General features: G+C 38.7%; 1 protein-coding gene across 1 annotated transcript in view; it reads left to right on the top strand.

Moving 5' to 3' along the window:
- Positions 1–14,599, top strand: part of Gpc3 (glypican 3) — a 340,901-nt gene that overhangs the window by 41,384 nt on the left and 284,918 nt on the right. The window lies entirely within an intron of this gene.

The following is a 14,599-nucleotide window of genomic DNA, read 5'->3' as shown; positions in this document are numbered from 1 at the left end:
TGTAAGACTGTGAACATGACCTTCCCTTTGCTTAGATTGAATTTTAGGTTTCATATTAGGGTAGAAAGCAAGATGGCAGAATGTACAGGCTTTACAGTTAAAGCACTCATAAATTCATACATTCCTACACCATTTGCTCATTACACAACTGAGTTTCACAAAACAAGTATAAAGACTGTGGCCCCATAGAACTGTGAAAATGGAACACAAATGATGTCAAGGGCAGCTATTGTTTTGCTTGCTATATCCTTCCTTAATCAATGGAAACCCCTGATGAAGAAAAGTGGTCGCGTTCTGTATCACAGCTGTTTTCATAGTACTTCCTTGATCAGTCTAATAAAAGGGAGTCTTACTTAGGTATAAGAATGGACCAAATATAGAGGAGATAATGGTTGATTCAAGTAGAAGAAAGGATGCAGTAGATAAATGAATAGTGAACAAAATTGTACTGAGTCATTAATGAATTCAATAAATTATCTTTAAATGAAATGTCACTGTTCATAAAGAAATCAACAATAATTTCAGTTGAAAGTATTTGTATCTACTTCTGAAGACAGATTTCTAGAAGCCGGTGGGTTATTTACTGTAGCTTATGACAGTGATGCCTTGAAAATATTAGAGTAAAGTTTATTCAAGGTACTTGATTTTTAAAAAAAAGATTATTGCACTGTCCTATATAAGGCTGTTTCCATGCACATATATCATGCATCTGAGCATATTTCCTGCAGACCATTCTACCCTCCACTTTTATGCCCTTCCTATTATCAGTCAATTCCCTTTGCTCCCTTATGCAGTTGTGCTTCTATTTTCATGGCTACACACACACACACACACACACACACACACACACACACACACACACACACATGATTTTATATGTCTGTATAAAATCTATGGCCCACACATGAGAGAAAAAACAAGATACTTGTTTTTCTGAGATCAACTCAATTTGTTTAATATGATTTTTATCTTCTTGGGGTATTTACCCAGAAGATGCAGAGTCAACCTATCACCAGAAAGCCTTTAAAAAAAAAACTTTCTGCCAGGCGGTGGTGGCACACGCCTTTAATCCCAGCACTTGGGAGGCAGAGCCAGGCAGATCTCTGTGAGTTCGGGGCCAGCCTGGTCTACAAAGTAAGCTCCAGGACAGCCAGAGCTATACAGAGAAACCCTGTTTCAAAAAACAAAAATGAAAACATTCTTTTTATTATAAAAACAGGTACTATATGTTTTATTATGTAAATAAAAACCCACAAAGAAACGAAAAACTGAAAAATAAAAGGACCCAGATTCTATCAGTTGGAGGTTAACCACTAGTAATGTTTTGATATCTTACATAGCTTTAGTCTGTGTTACAGGGATATATATGCACATGTTTACTTCGATAGCATATTAATACAAAAATTACATATAATAGCAGTAATTAATACAATAATGAACATATAGATAATATTAATATATGAGATATATTTCCAAATGGATTATGTTGCTTTCTATGTAGTATATTAATAGCATTTTTCATATCAATAATATATTTTATAATACATAATGAAAATTGAGTTTGCATTCAGTTAACATGAATAAGATAAATAATGCCCATCTACCATCTAACTCAATTCAGGATAAATTCCTGGAACTAGAAATTTTAGAACAGAGACGATATAGTTTTTAAAATTTATTACATCTATTATATAAAGTTGATTAATATTTTCACTTACAATAGCACTGTATAAGTGTCCATTTTCCCAACTATATGTCTCTTGTCACTTTATAGTAACCTCAGTTAGGGTGAAAAAAAATAGTACCCTTTGGTCAGTAGGGAAACTTGTAGGTCATTTGTCCTCTTGCTGTGTACTTTTTATTCTTTCAACATTTAAAATTAGGTATTTATTGTTACATGCCATTTTATTTTCCTATCGATTTTCAAAAGCTATTTATATATGCAGGATGTCGACCCATTTTACATATTATAATTTTTTTTGCTGATTTGATAATTCAATTTTTTTTTATTCTTTGTGAATGTGTCAAATTCTTTCAGTTAAATACAACAATGTCTTCCTTTGTTTTCCAATGTGTTCTTTCCTTAACAATATTAGCCTCTGCATGAATCAAATAAATACTCTTTTTCCTACCAGCAATGGGTAAGTAATTTAACATTTTTTTTAAAATATGAAGACGATAGCATCTGACCTGCCAACCTGCCTGAGCTTTTGAAGATCAAAAGAGGTAATGTATATGAAAATGTCTTGAAAACTTGAATTTAGCTTGGTGTGGTGGTACCTGCCTGAAATCCCAGCACTTGGGAAACCAAGGAAGGAGGATCACAATTTGGAGGCCAGCTTGGGTTACATAGTAAGGTGCAGGAAAGTCTGAGCTATAGAAGAACCTATCTCAATAAAAACAATTGAAAATATTATTGTAGTTATTTGATTGTTTCCTGATGCTGGTTGTCAGTCTGAATGAGCCCATACATACTCTGTTGACAACAGCATTTACCTGTCTTTCCCTGGATCTCAAATCTTTCCGGCCACTGTAATAGGAAGTACTTTTGGTATGTAAATAAATATACTGCAGCCTGTGTCCTGGGAGGTGGACTGGTGCTTGGTGGCTAGTCAAATATCCCTTGCTATCAGTCTCCTGGTCTAGTGTAGACTCTAAGCACCCTTCCTACATCCCTAACTGGTAACACAGACCCTGAAGCCACTCGTTGATGTCTCTATGTGTTTATTCCTACATGTCTCTGTCCCTCATAGGCAGCTGTTCTTGTTTAACAGCACTAGGTGAGGAAAAAAATCCCAAAGCCTTCTGTCTAGACTCCTACCTACTCTTTGGGAACTGGGTAAACAGTACACTTTCTAGCAACTAACATTTGAAAAGGACAGACGGCCTGTCAGATAAATCAGTGACTTTACATCGTTTTGTGGTCCAAACTCTGTCTGGGAAGAGTTGTTTATTAGGGAAAACATCTTTTTCTTTTTATTGTGAGATGACCACAGGTCTCCCTGTCTAAATGACAGATCTAAAAAAATATCAGAGAGGCAGCAAAATAATTAAGTATCTTGTGTATCAAACTAATTGTTAGTGGAGAAACCAAATATATTCTTTCTTGCCATGTCTACTAGATGGTTAAGATGAAGAACTTAAATGATGCATATAGCATTTCAAATGTAGCTGTGAGGGTTTGGGTTTTGAGTAGAAGAGAAGATAGTGTGTGTGTGTGTCTGAAGAAATTAAGCCTTTGAAGGTCATAGGCCTCTGGGATGAGATTAGGAATTTGAACCTATCTGGTCTCTTAATTGAAAGAGAAAGAAAGTGAAATAAGCTTGCTAACAATCTACCATATACTACACTTGAGTAATTTTCATAACAGTAATCTTACCACTACACTAGGTATTGGTTTTCCCATTCTATAGATGTGGAAACTGGGCCAAGGCTACATTATCAGTAAGTGGCAGCATCAGGTGTGGAACTTCCAAGTCATTGACCTTTTCATTGAGCTACAGTGTCTCCCTTGGACTTACAAGATACAAACAAGATTCCAAGTCATTCAGATGATCTTGTAGGCTTTTGAGAAATAGAAAATGCTGTTAGGAAATTGTACAGTAAGAGTGAAATAAACAAATACCCCAAGAATAGCCCCAAACTTATTTGGCAGAAGGCTTCAAATTCCATTGACGTGAAACAGTTCTCTGTAGGGACCTACTAGGGTGAGTTAATTGTACCCTGAGTATTCTATGGCAGCATGGCAGCCTTTCCTATTGCCTCATAAAGCATCGTGCACACACCCTTCAGAGTTCATTTTAGTACTTTTCAGCCTGACATCTAAAGGGGCTGCTACCCTGACAAACAGAATCTGGCCAGATGTTATTATTTTGCACTACATTTAATTTCTTCCTGCCAAAGATTTAGACTTCTTTTTCCCCCTGATAAAGATCAGGGGAAATTGTCTGGTATTTACAAAATCCCATCCAGGCGTATCTGTTACAATGTTCACTTAGCAAAGTTTATTAGATTATTAGGACTTTAAACCCTTGGGCTCTTTCGTTATTGAAATAAAAAGAAAGAAAGAAAGAAAACCCAAACATCTTCAACAAATTTAAGTGGGATAATTAGACCCTGAACTTGTCTTACAGGCATTTTAGAATTATGAAAATGATTTAACTAGCATTTGCTTCCTGAGAAACTTGCTGACTTTGACAGGGATGAAAGGAGAGTGGTTATGCTGCTTTGGGCCTGGGCCTTAATGGGGAAAGTGATATGTGGAACTGAAAGGAATTTGCTAGTCCTATGGAGAAATGACTCCCATAAGTAGTTAGTCATATCACACAGGGCCTCCATTTCATGGCCTAGTTAAAACCTAGGCACTCCATTGACAGAGGCGTGCATGGCTCTCATTCCCTTGCTCATGAAGTCTACTTTGACTCAACACTTCACTAGCTTTTTAAAATGCTGCTTTTTCCCCCTGTATACATTAAACTAGACATATAAAGAAGGCAGTAATAGAAAGGTTCAATGAGTCTAGGGTATTATCAATTATTATTTATAGACATCGCAGCTTTCCTCCAGGGATTTCAGTGTGCTTTGCATGCAATCACTGCCAATAGAAAGTTGGCGATGCTATTGCTGTTTTCTTCACTGGCTGAGTGTAGACATGGGAGGGTTGAGATGGTGGCCTGACCTAGTTCATATTCAGAGCCAGTGACTGAACTGGAAATTGAGCTAGCTAATAGAATGTACGTAGGAGAGTGGAACCAGAAGAAAATAGGTGCATTTGCCCTTGTTTGGGTAAGGATCGGGGAGCTGCTCATTTAGTGCCCCAAGTTCTGGAACAGGAAACTTTGAAGAGAGGAGAGAGGGCTATTTTGAGAAGTTGGATGGCAGGGTTCATTCCCTGTGCCAAACTGAGCCGTTTCTTTCATTGTCTGTTTACTTGGTGTCTGACTAGGTTTGGGCACATTGTTAAAGTTCAGTACTCCTGAGACGATGTTAGAAATGCCCCCCAATTAAGCCTGCCATATTTAGGCCTCTATTTTTTATTTTTAAAGGTGGTCAGAGTCTTTTATATGAAAACTAGAGGACTGCAAACATATGTCTGTACATTAAATATATAGTTAATAAATGCTGAGGTAGCACAAGTCAACCCCAAACAGGAGGTAAATATTTTGTAAAAATTAATGATGTAGAGTGAACTCTCATTAACTCAGGCTTTGTTCATTTGAATACTGTGGTAATTTGACTGGACTGAAGTTAACTTTCATTGCATTTATGAAGAAAGCATCTGCTAAACACATTAATAGCATGTTTAACTTGCTTGAAGGACTTGAGCAAACCCATTAATTGGGGCTGCTAATTGCAAAATCTTGCTTACCAAAGTAAACCTTACAGAATTTCAACTCTTTTATATTAGCCGTGTATTTGAGTTACTTTAGGTATGGAAAAATAATAAAAATAGATAATGGATTCTGGAATAAATTGACTTAGTCTCAAATCATGTTTTCTCTTTAATCTTGCCAATCCTCAATTCCCTTATCTCTAAAATGGGGACAATAATATGACTATGTGGCCTTTGTGAGAAGTAAATGAGAAGATTCATTGAAAACTTAACTTAGAAGGGTGTCTAGTGTAGTTAGTGCTCAATCAATGTTAGCTGTTGCTTATTCTTAGAAAATAATTGGAAATTACAATCCACTGGTTAGGCTTTCTTCATTGACCGACAGATTACTGAAGAGTTACAGAAAATATCCTACTGGCAATCTTTTTCTTTCCTTCTTCCCTTCCTGCAGCAGATGGAATCCAGGACTTTGTCCATGCTAGGCAAGTATGTACCACTGAGCTGCACCATGCCAGTCTTAACATCCTATTTATTGAATTGACTGTTCTTTAATGTGAATGGGATGCCACCTGTAGACAATAACTAAATTATCCTACCTGACACAAAATGTTAAGTTCTAAAGACTTTTCAGTTTCTCAAGAGAGAACTTCTAATTGAGCAGATTGTATAATCTGAGTTGACTATGAGGTGATTGAAGTTATTATGGAACCTGAAAATACCTGAGGATATATATTTGGCGGTTATGTTATTGGTCTGTTAACCTGTCAATAAGGATACTTTATTACAAAAAAATTATATAAATAACAGGCTTTATTTTAGAAGCTATAACATTCTGAGAAATACAAACCAACTGGAATCACCCAGAAGTCTGGACATGAGGCTCTGTGTTGGAACTCCTGCCATTCTCAAGTCCCTGTGTTAGAGTTCCAACACTGAGAAGAAAAGTACAAAATAGAATCACCCAGAGTCCTACTATTCAGAGGTGACCATGGTTATAGGGATTTTGTTGTTGATGTTGTTAAACCATTTTCTCTGCATAAAACATGAGAGCGAGAGAGACAGAGACAGAGAGACAGAGAGAGACAGAGAAAGAGAGAGACAGAGAGAATTTATACTGTAGACATTAGAATCCTGATGATAAATCAGAGTGTGCATGTTTCCTTCAGTTATTTTCAGGTATATTGAGATAACATTAACTTGTAGCCACGAAATGGACTTTAACTTGAAAATTGTGTATAATTTTATATCTGTGTGTCCTCTTCAGATCTATTTCTACTAAGGCCAATAGAAATGCAGCACTGAGAATATGGCCTCAATTATCTTTGTAGAGCCATTATAATTCAGAAAGGCTGTGTGTGGGGCTGTGTGTGTGTGTGTGTGTGTGTGCGCGTGCGCGTGCGCGCATGCCCTTGTATGTGCTGGGTGGAGATTTTTCCCTGTTGTGTGGTCTAGTGACAAGAGCATTGGACTGGGACTAAGAAGATAGGGCTTATGCTCTGACTCCATCATGACTCACTGGATGACCTTGGGCAATAATGTCATTTTTCTGTGCTTTCATTTTCCCATATATAAAGTGTAATGTTAGAGTGGATAATTTCTACAGCACCTTATCGCTCAAAGAGTCTGCATTTTGAAAAATCAAAGATGCCTGTCTGGCTGGAAGAACCTGAGGCTCTGTTGATATCTTCCTAGCATGAGGAGAGGTGATGAATCTCAACAGTGTCTTCGCTGCCAGATAGACCATAGGCTATAATTTTTAGCCTATCAGGTGTTTGACTTTTGAAAGTGCTAAATTCTCCATTAGGAGTAAATGTAGGAGCTGCACGTTATTTATCAGTATTTATACTTTCCATTCATAACTGCCAGTGTCAAAGGCTTTGTCGACATCACTGTGTCAATCAGGCTAGCTGTAATCAGTTTAGTGACGGCTAAGTCACAAATATATCAACTAGCCAATCATAATGCAGGAGTCCTCTAAAGCCTGACTGAATTATTTATTTTGTTATGATGAAAATGTCTGGGCTTTATTGGGTTTTCTTTGAAGAACTTGATTCAGCTTGAAGTCTAGAAGATAAAAGATCAGTGATTGTCTTTCAGATTTTTATTCCACCTTCCTTTAAGGCTTTTCATTTTTCACAAGCCAAGTTGTTAGCTCTTTTAAGTCAAGGTGAGAGAGCTGCGATATTTTTTATCCTAGGGGTTTAAACGTGGGGAAAACTTTTACCTTTGATTTCTTGTCCTGGTTTTGTCATGGGGAAACTGTGTGACCTTGAGTAAACAACCTCAGTTGCACAAGCCTCATTTTCTTCATCTATGAAATGGAACGAATCCCAGTTTTGTTGAAATTTCAAGTTTTGAGGCTCAGGTAGATAATGCTAAGGTGTTTTATCATTAGATAACAATGAGGTCGTTTAGTTGTGACCAATGTGAGGCTTTAATATTGTCATTCAGCCCAGTCCTTAGGCCTTTTGTGGGTTTGGTAGATCTGACTTGGAATGTTAGACTTTCCTGAAAAGTAGTTGTTCTTGAAAGGTTAAGTACAATTCACTTTTGTAGATCAGCATGTACCTTTGCTTCCCATGATTCTTCCATATATTGCCACAGAAAAATTTGTCCTCCAAGGGCATAAAAAACTGTAAAGGGATTCAGTGATATAATAAAGAAGTCATATTCCATCTTCTTCTTCCTCTTGCTCCTCCCCCTCCTCCTGCTCCTCCTCATCATCACCCACTGAATCCAATGACTGCTCTCTGTATGTGAGTGGGTGTAGGACCAGCCCCTGGAGCATGAGCAGCCTACCAGGGCCTGTAGGGGGTGGTTATGATCTGAATATATTGTATTCAGGTATGAAAATACTAAAGAACAAAGCAATCATATTCAACTGAAAAATAAACAATTTTCAAATAAAACACGGGTGTTGCAAATCATTAGGTAAAGGCTAAACATATATATAGCTCCAGAAACTCAGGAAAGGGAAGTAATTTATCTTGCTTCAAAGGTGCGGTGGCAGTTTTGGAGGTAGGATAGAGAAGGGGAGTGGGTTGCTGGCAGTGGGTGGTCGGGATGAGAAGATAAGAAAACGACATTTGAAATATAGCTATTCTACACAGCTCTTTCTGTGCCACCCCATGTCGCTACTTCCAACCCCCACCACACACTTGTTATTCTTTGCCCAGACATCTTTAATATAGACGGTGAAATTGTAGTAGAAATGTGCCTTTGTACTCACAAGAAAGTTGGGTGGCCTTTCTAAGCATCACTTTTGTTTTCTTTTTTTTTCCACTGAGCCATTCAGAGGCTCTGATTACCAGTACAACAGGAATGAAAAGAGATAAATACCTAGCACCACAGCAAAACACAAAGGAAGGCAGATTAGAAAATTGAGACGTGTGGAGGGAGAGCATTTGAGCACAGTAACATGACTGCTGTGGAGGGAGAGCATTTCAGCCCGGTAACATGGCTGCTAGTGGGAAGGAAGCCCTTCAGCTTTACCTATTGAATCAGCTCATGTTTAAGCTGAGTCAAGCATGGCTAATTCCCTTGCATGTGCTTAAGCCAATTTGCATATACGGAGAATGTACCAACTGAAACTGGCATTTATTGGAAACTGAAGAGCTGAGCATTTTCTGTCCCTGATGTGGCTAAAGCTGTGCCCCTAGGGCGATTTTTTTCAGCCCCCCCCCCATGGCTGTGAGTTAAGAGGAGCTCAGCCTACAGACAAGTCTTGAAACTATACCTCAATACGTAATAAATTCCAGGTCCCATGTGGTCATGTCCTGGCTCTGGGAACCAACACAGTTGCCTGAAGAACTTGGGGAGTGTGGGGTCCTTTTCCTAATTTGTGAGTTAAGCTAGATCTGCTTGGTACTTGCCCCAGCCTTCTCGCCTCCAGCTCCATCCTTCCTTCCTTTTTGTTAGTATTTAGCAAACTAGCAATAATGCAAATAAGCTAGGGGATAGTGAAAACAAGTTGAGGGTCTCTTCTGAGTTCCTCTCTCTATCTCTCTGCCCCTTCAATCTGTCTTGCTCAGAGGAGGAACATGGTTATCTTTCTGTAGAAGTCTCTGGAACTTTAGTTCTGTAATCTTAGAGTATACATCTATACAATGGAACTACTATATGCCCAGTATATATTAATTCTGAGAATATGAAACTATGTGTATGAAATCATACATGAAAGCAAATGGCACTCTATGAGAACCCATATAAGATTTTCATTTTTGGAGACAGGGTCTTATATAGCTCAATCTGGTCTAGATCATGTAGCAGAGGATGACTTTGGACTTGTTGAATTTCCTTCCTCTACACTCCAAATGCTGAACTTCAAGGTGTGTACAAATGCTAGGTAAATACTCCACCAACTGATCTATATCCCTGTCCTTATATTTGAAAATATAAGGAGATCTTCTGACTGGGAGGTGGGGCAAAACAACATTTCAAAGGTTCAGTTTTCTTTGTTTAAAAGGATAAATGGATTAGCTGGAGTCCATTAATGGGTAACAATTCTTGAAGCCCTCAAAATAGTATGTAAAGTTTTGTATATTTTATGTTTTTTTTTTTTTCCTGGAGGGGGTGAGGGGAGAAATAGAGACAGAGAGACAGAGACAGAATGAATGTACATAGTTGAAACCTGGCTCATAAAAGAATGTATGTCCCCCAAATGGTTAACTATCACCGGGCTAGCTGATCTCTAAAATTCCCTTCAAGTTTAATTTGATTCTATGAAAATCTTAGTCTAAAGAAATGGATTTAAATTTATGATTATTTAATGGACTCAAATAAGTAGTCTCAGTTATTTTAACAGCACTAAATGCAGGATCCTCAGATTTAATAATATCCATTTGAGTACTGATTGCTGGCATGCTCGGCCACTACTCCTAGACTGCTACTTGGCTTGAGGGAACAACCGTTATTTTGGGTGCTTCCTCCCGTCTCCTTTTCTCAAATGTAGTTATTCTGCCCTCACCTGTGTGGCTTTTAGGAATGAATGGTTTGGGGCCTGCAGAATTAGCTTAGTACAAATGTTTGTCAACTCAGTATAATAAATACCCCTTAAGGAAATCAAACCGCACCGTTGAAGCTCTAGCCTAGCACAGATGAGTCAGGGGAGTTACACCATTTAGAAATTCACTGTGTGTGTTCCTTACAGAATGAGGATACTGTACACCATTTATTTCTCTTGGGAGGTGATACAGCTAAAATCTTAACATCCTTAGCAGCAAGCTCATTCATTCAGCAGTGCACACTGAGCTTTGTATTTTAATAATGAGAGGTGGAATAGAACCATTAGACTAAAAGTATGGGCTCTGTTTACAGTGAGTAGAATAAAGAGGGAACTGTCTTTCAAGTCTGTTTAAGATCCTATCCATTGCTGACATTAGGAACAGACTGTTGACACTGTGGGTGGGCTCATCTTGATCTTTGGAAGGGGAACATCTTCCAGCCATTCACTTAGAACAGTACAGTGTTTGGGAAAAGCTGAGTAAGAAGCAGAAGATAGCGTTTATATTCTATGAAGGAGCAACATTAAGACTTCTCTTGATGCTGAGACTCTTGCTAATTGTCATCTAGGGACCTCTTCCAGGGCTGCTGTAATCATTGTTAATAATATTCCAACAGTGGTGAGAATTTCTATGCATTGTCCACTAGATGTTCTCTAATCCTTTAGATAGGTGATAAGTTCTTCATTTTATGGGTAGAGAGAGTGGAAGTTCAGCCAAGTTCAGCACATTTGTAAAGTGGCACTACTACCAACTCCTTCCTGGCTTCTTTGTCTCCTATAGCCAGTGGTCATTACATCTTACTGATAGTCCTCCTTCCTCGTAACTGCAGCTTCTGCCCTGCTTTCTGCCCTCAGTTGTAGCTGGACTTCAATCACTTCCCAATTGACATCCTTGCCTCTTGTTTTGAACCTTTCTTGTACTACCTATAAGTTCTAATATGTAGCTGACATACCACTTTCCCCGGGACACCTTCCTTAACCACATGCTCCACTGGGCAGCTTTCACTCTTGGCTGGTCCACAGTCCTTTGAACATCTCTGGTTTGCTTCATCCAGGGTAATAATAGACAGCATTTGATATGTGCCTACTGTAGAGCGAGTTCTGTTTCTAAGCTGGTGCTGTACATGAACTCAATAAGTTCTCTCAACAGCACTATGAAGTAACTAGTATTTGTACTCTATTCTATACATGCTCACAAAGTTGTTTACAATCACAAAGTGATCACATTTATGTGAAATTAAGTACTTTCCAACAACATACATGCTTTGGCGAAACACACAGATAGGAAAATTAAGAAGAAAATGAAGTGTAGTGACTTTCCTTAAAACATGCATTGCTGATACATGGGCTTGGATACTTGTTTGTTGTGAGGCCAGGCTGCATGTAGTTCAGAAGGTGTTCAGCAGAATCCCTGGCTTCTACCCTCTAGATTCCGGGAATACTACAAATGTCACTAGACAGTGTTAAATGTCCTGTGCGGGAGAGGGCAACTTCACCTTCCGTTGAAAACCTCTGGCCTGAAATCTCATGTTTGAAAACTGGCCTTTTAACTCTGATTCTAGCTGTAGTCTAGTTCTTATTCTCATGAGGAAAACTGTGGCCCATGAGATAGATACTAATACGAGCTAACCTAACCTTTCTTTTTGCAGCTTACAAGTGGTTTACTGGGAGACTTTGTTGATTCAATCTATTTATTTGATGTTGTCTGATTTTTTTTAGTTCTAAACAGTTTTGGATGTACATGTTATATGGGTGGATTTGATCAAAAAGAATGTCTATCAAGGTTTATGTGGCCTTTAGGCTCATGTGATTCAGTGCTTTCCTTTAACTGAGTTTCTGTTCGTTTCAAGTGTCAGATTGTCTGCATTGAATATAGTCCCTTGACAATGTCAAGTATAATTAACTCTTTTTATCCATGGGTTCATACCCACATATTCTATCAACTGCGGCTCAAAAATATTTTTGAAATTGCATTTTTACTGAAACTGTGCCCAAGGAATCTCTAATCTCTCTTTGATTTGAGGGGTGAGAACTGAGAGATAATTCAGTCCTAAGTGGACAAAAAATTTTCTCAAAAGCCTTTCATGTTGGAGAGTCCTTGGTTAGAGCTGCTTTGTCTCTTTCACCATGGTCCTGTACTGATTACCAGGGGGCTGGATGAAAGTGTGTATCTGGACATGCATGCACGCACGCATGCACGCACGCATGCACGCACGCAGGCAAACTTGGGAGGGCTTGGAGAAAAAGTGACAGACACTCTGAATCTATCAATGGATTAACCAGTGATGAAATTAGAGTTCTCACACTCTAGTCATCTTGAAAGACTCTCATAGATCTAAAGAGTAGTGTGCTTTACCAGTTTCCTAGGTGTTTCTCAATTTATTGACTTGATAACCATCTCATATTATTAAGCTCCAGTAATCACCCTTCTGGTCATATAGCTGAAGGAAGTAAAACCACCACCTTATAAAGACACGTGCATTATACATTATCATGGCACTATTCCAAGAAGCTGAGATGTAGAAACAATCTAAGTGCATTCGCCTTTTTCTGTTACTATAATGAAATAGTTTAAGCCAGCTACTTTAGAAAGCAAATATCCTTATTTAACTTCCAGATTTGAAAGCCCAAATAACATGATCACAGCCCTGAAGGGTCACTTTTCTCCACCACAGCATGTGGATAGCATCATGTCACAAGCAGACAGGAGAAGAAAGTATCACATGGTGCGGCAGGAAGCCACAGTGAGGCTGCCATGGAGCCAAACTTGCTTTGTAACAACACTCTTGGAAGAACTACCTAGGGTTCTATGAAAAGTACCTTCTGAGGGTGATATCCCAGTCATTTGGTATCAAGCTTCCAACATAAAAATCTTCGAGGACTAGCTATATCCAGCCACTGTAGTGCCCGGTGATGGCTGAATGGCTAAAGAAATATAATTGAGCCTTTAAAAGGAAGAGACCTTGCCTGAATTCTGTTGTCATACTATATGCTTATATTGGGAGATGCTTTTGGTTAGATGCCTCAAAAATGCTCCCAGGCAGTCAGTAACTAGTTAGTAAGTGCTTAGTGTATTCCAAGCACTGTTGGGTACATTTAGGCAAGCATATGGTAGTATTCAGCTGTTTCCTTAGAACTTAGGCTAGTCTCTCTCTGGATGCTCTCTCTCTCTCTCTCTCTCTCTCTCTCTCTCTCTCTCTCTCTCTCTCTCTCTCTCTGTTATTTTTATGTCCTAATTAAGGTGAAGATTTCTTTTAATTTTAGAAGAAATGCTTTCCTTTGATTTAGATTTTGTTCTATCTCCTAAATAATCCTCTTAAAGTAGGTTCATTTGTTGTTCCTATCCATATGAATCACTCTCTATAGAAAAACACCAAATTCTGTTTTTGCAGAGTTCTGGGAAAGAGTAGTTGACACACCACCATTTGACCGCCTGCAACCCCCTCCTCACTCTACAAACATCCCAGCCACCCAAGTGAAGTTTATTTAAACTCCCCAGCCAGCCATGCAAATAAGACCCCCATGGCTAAGGAGCTCAGAGGAAGAAAAGACCAGGATTGTCTGCTACTTCCCCACTCTCTGGGTTCAGAACACTGGTTTTCATTTGGTAATTCCCCCACCAGAGGTTTGGCTCTACTTTGGTGCCCATTTTCAGTTCTGTAAGTTAGGGAGGTAGTAGCTCCATAATGTCACAACATCTCAAGTTTGACAAGGACCTTTAGAAGCATCCTACCTCTGTGTGTTTCCTCTGTGAACCATATTCTGAGGAAGCCCTTAGGTAGCCCAAACTCTTTCTTCACCATACAGGTTACTCCTGGATGGTGGTGCCTGGGCTCACCCAGAGTGGAGCACAGGATGACCAGCACCTCTTGTGGCCTACATACTGTACTTATTCAGGCAGGCAGTCTGAAGGCCACTCATGGTTGATGTCTTTTAGTGCTGAATTTACATTCAAGCAAAACTTGCCTTCAACTCATGTTTTGGGTTTTGAGAATCTATTAAAATGAGATCTTATGAAATTGGACCTTAAACACTAGAGTTTAGAAATGGGTCAAGTGTTTCTTTCGCTTCATGTAATTTGTAAGTCTGACCAGCATAGCTTTTAAGCTGTTGTAGTAAAAATGTTGAATAGAGCAGGTCCGTTAGCATCATGACTTAAAAAGCTTCCTTCTAGAAGTTTTCATTAACCTATTAACTAGTTAGTACCCATGATTAAAAAATCAGTGGAAGAACAAAGCAGTGGTGTTCTCAGTAGCCCACAGAAG

Source organism: Peromyscus leucopus, chromosome X, assembly GCF_004664715.2.
Source record: "Peromyscus leucopus breed LL Stock chromosome X, UCI_PerLeu_2.1, whole genome shotgun sequence".
NCBI classification, from domain to species: Eukaryota; Metazoa; Chordata; class Mammalia; order Rodentia; family Cricetidae; genus Peromyscus; species Peromyscus leucopus.
The sequence above is the reverse complement of the archived record's forward strand: the minus strand, read 5'-3'. Positions and strand labels throughout refer to the sequence as shown.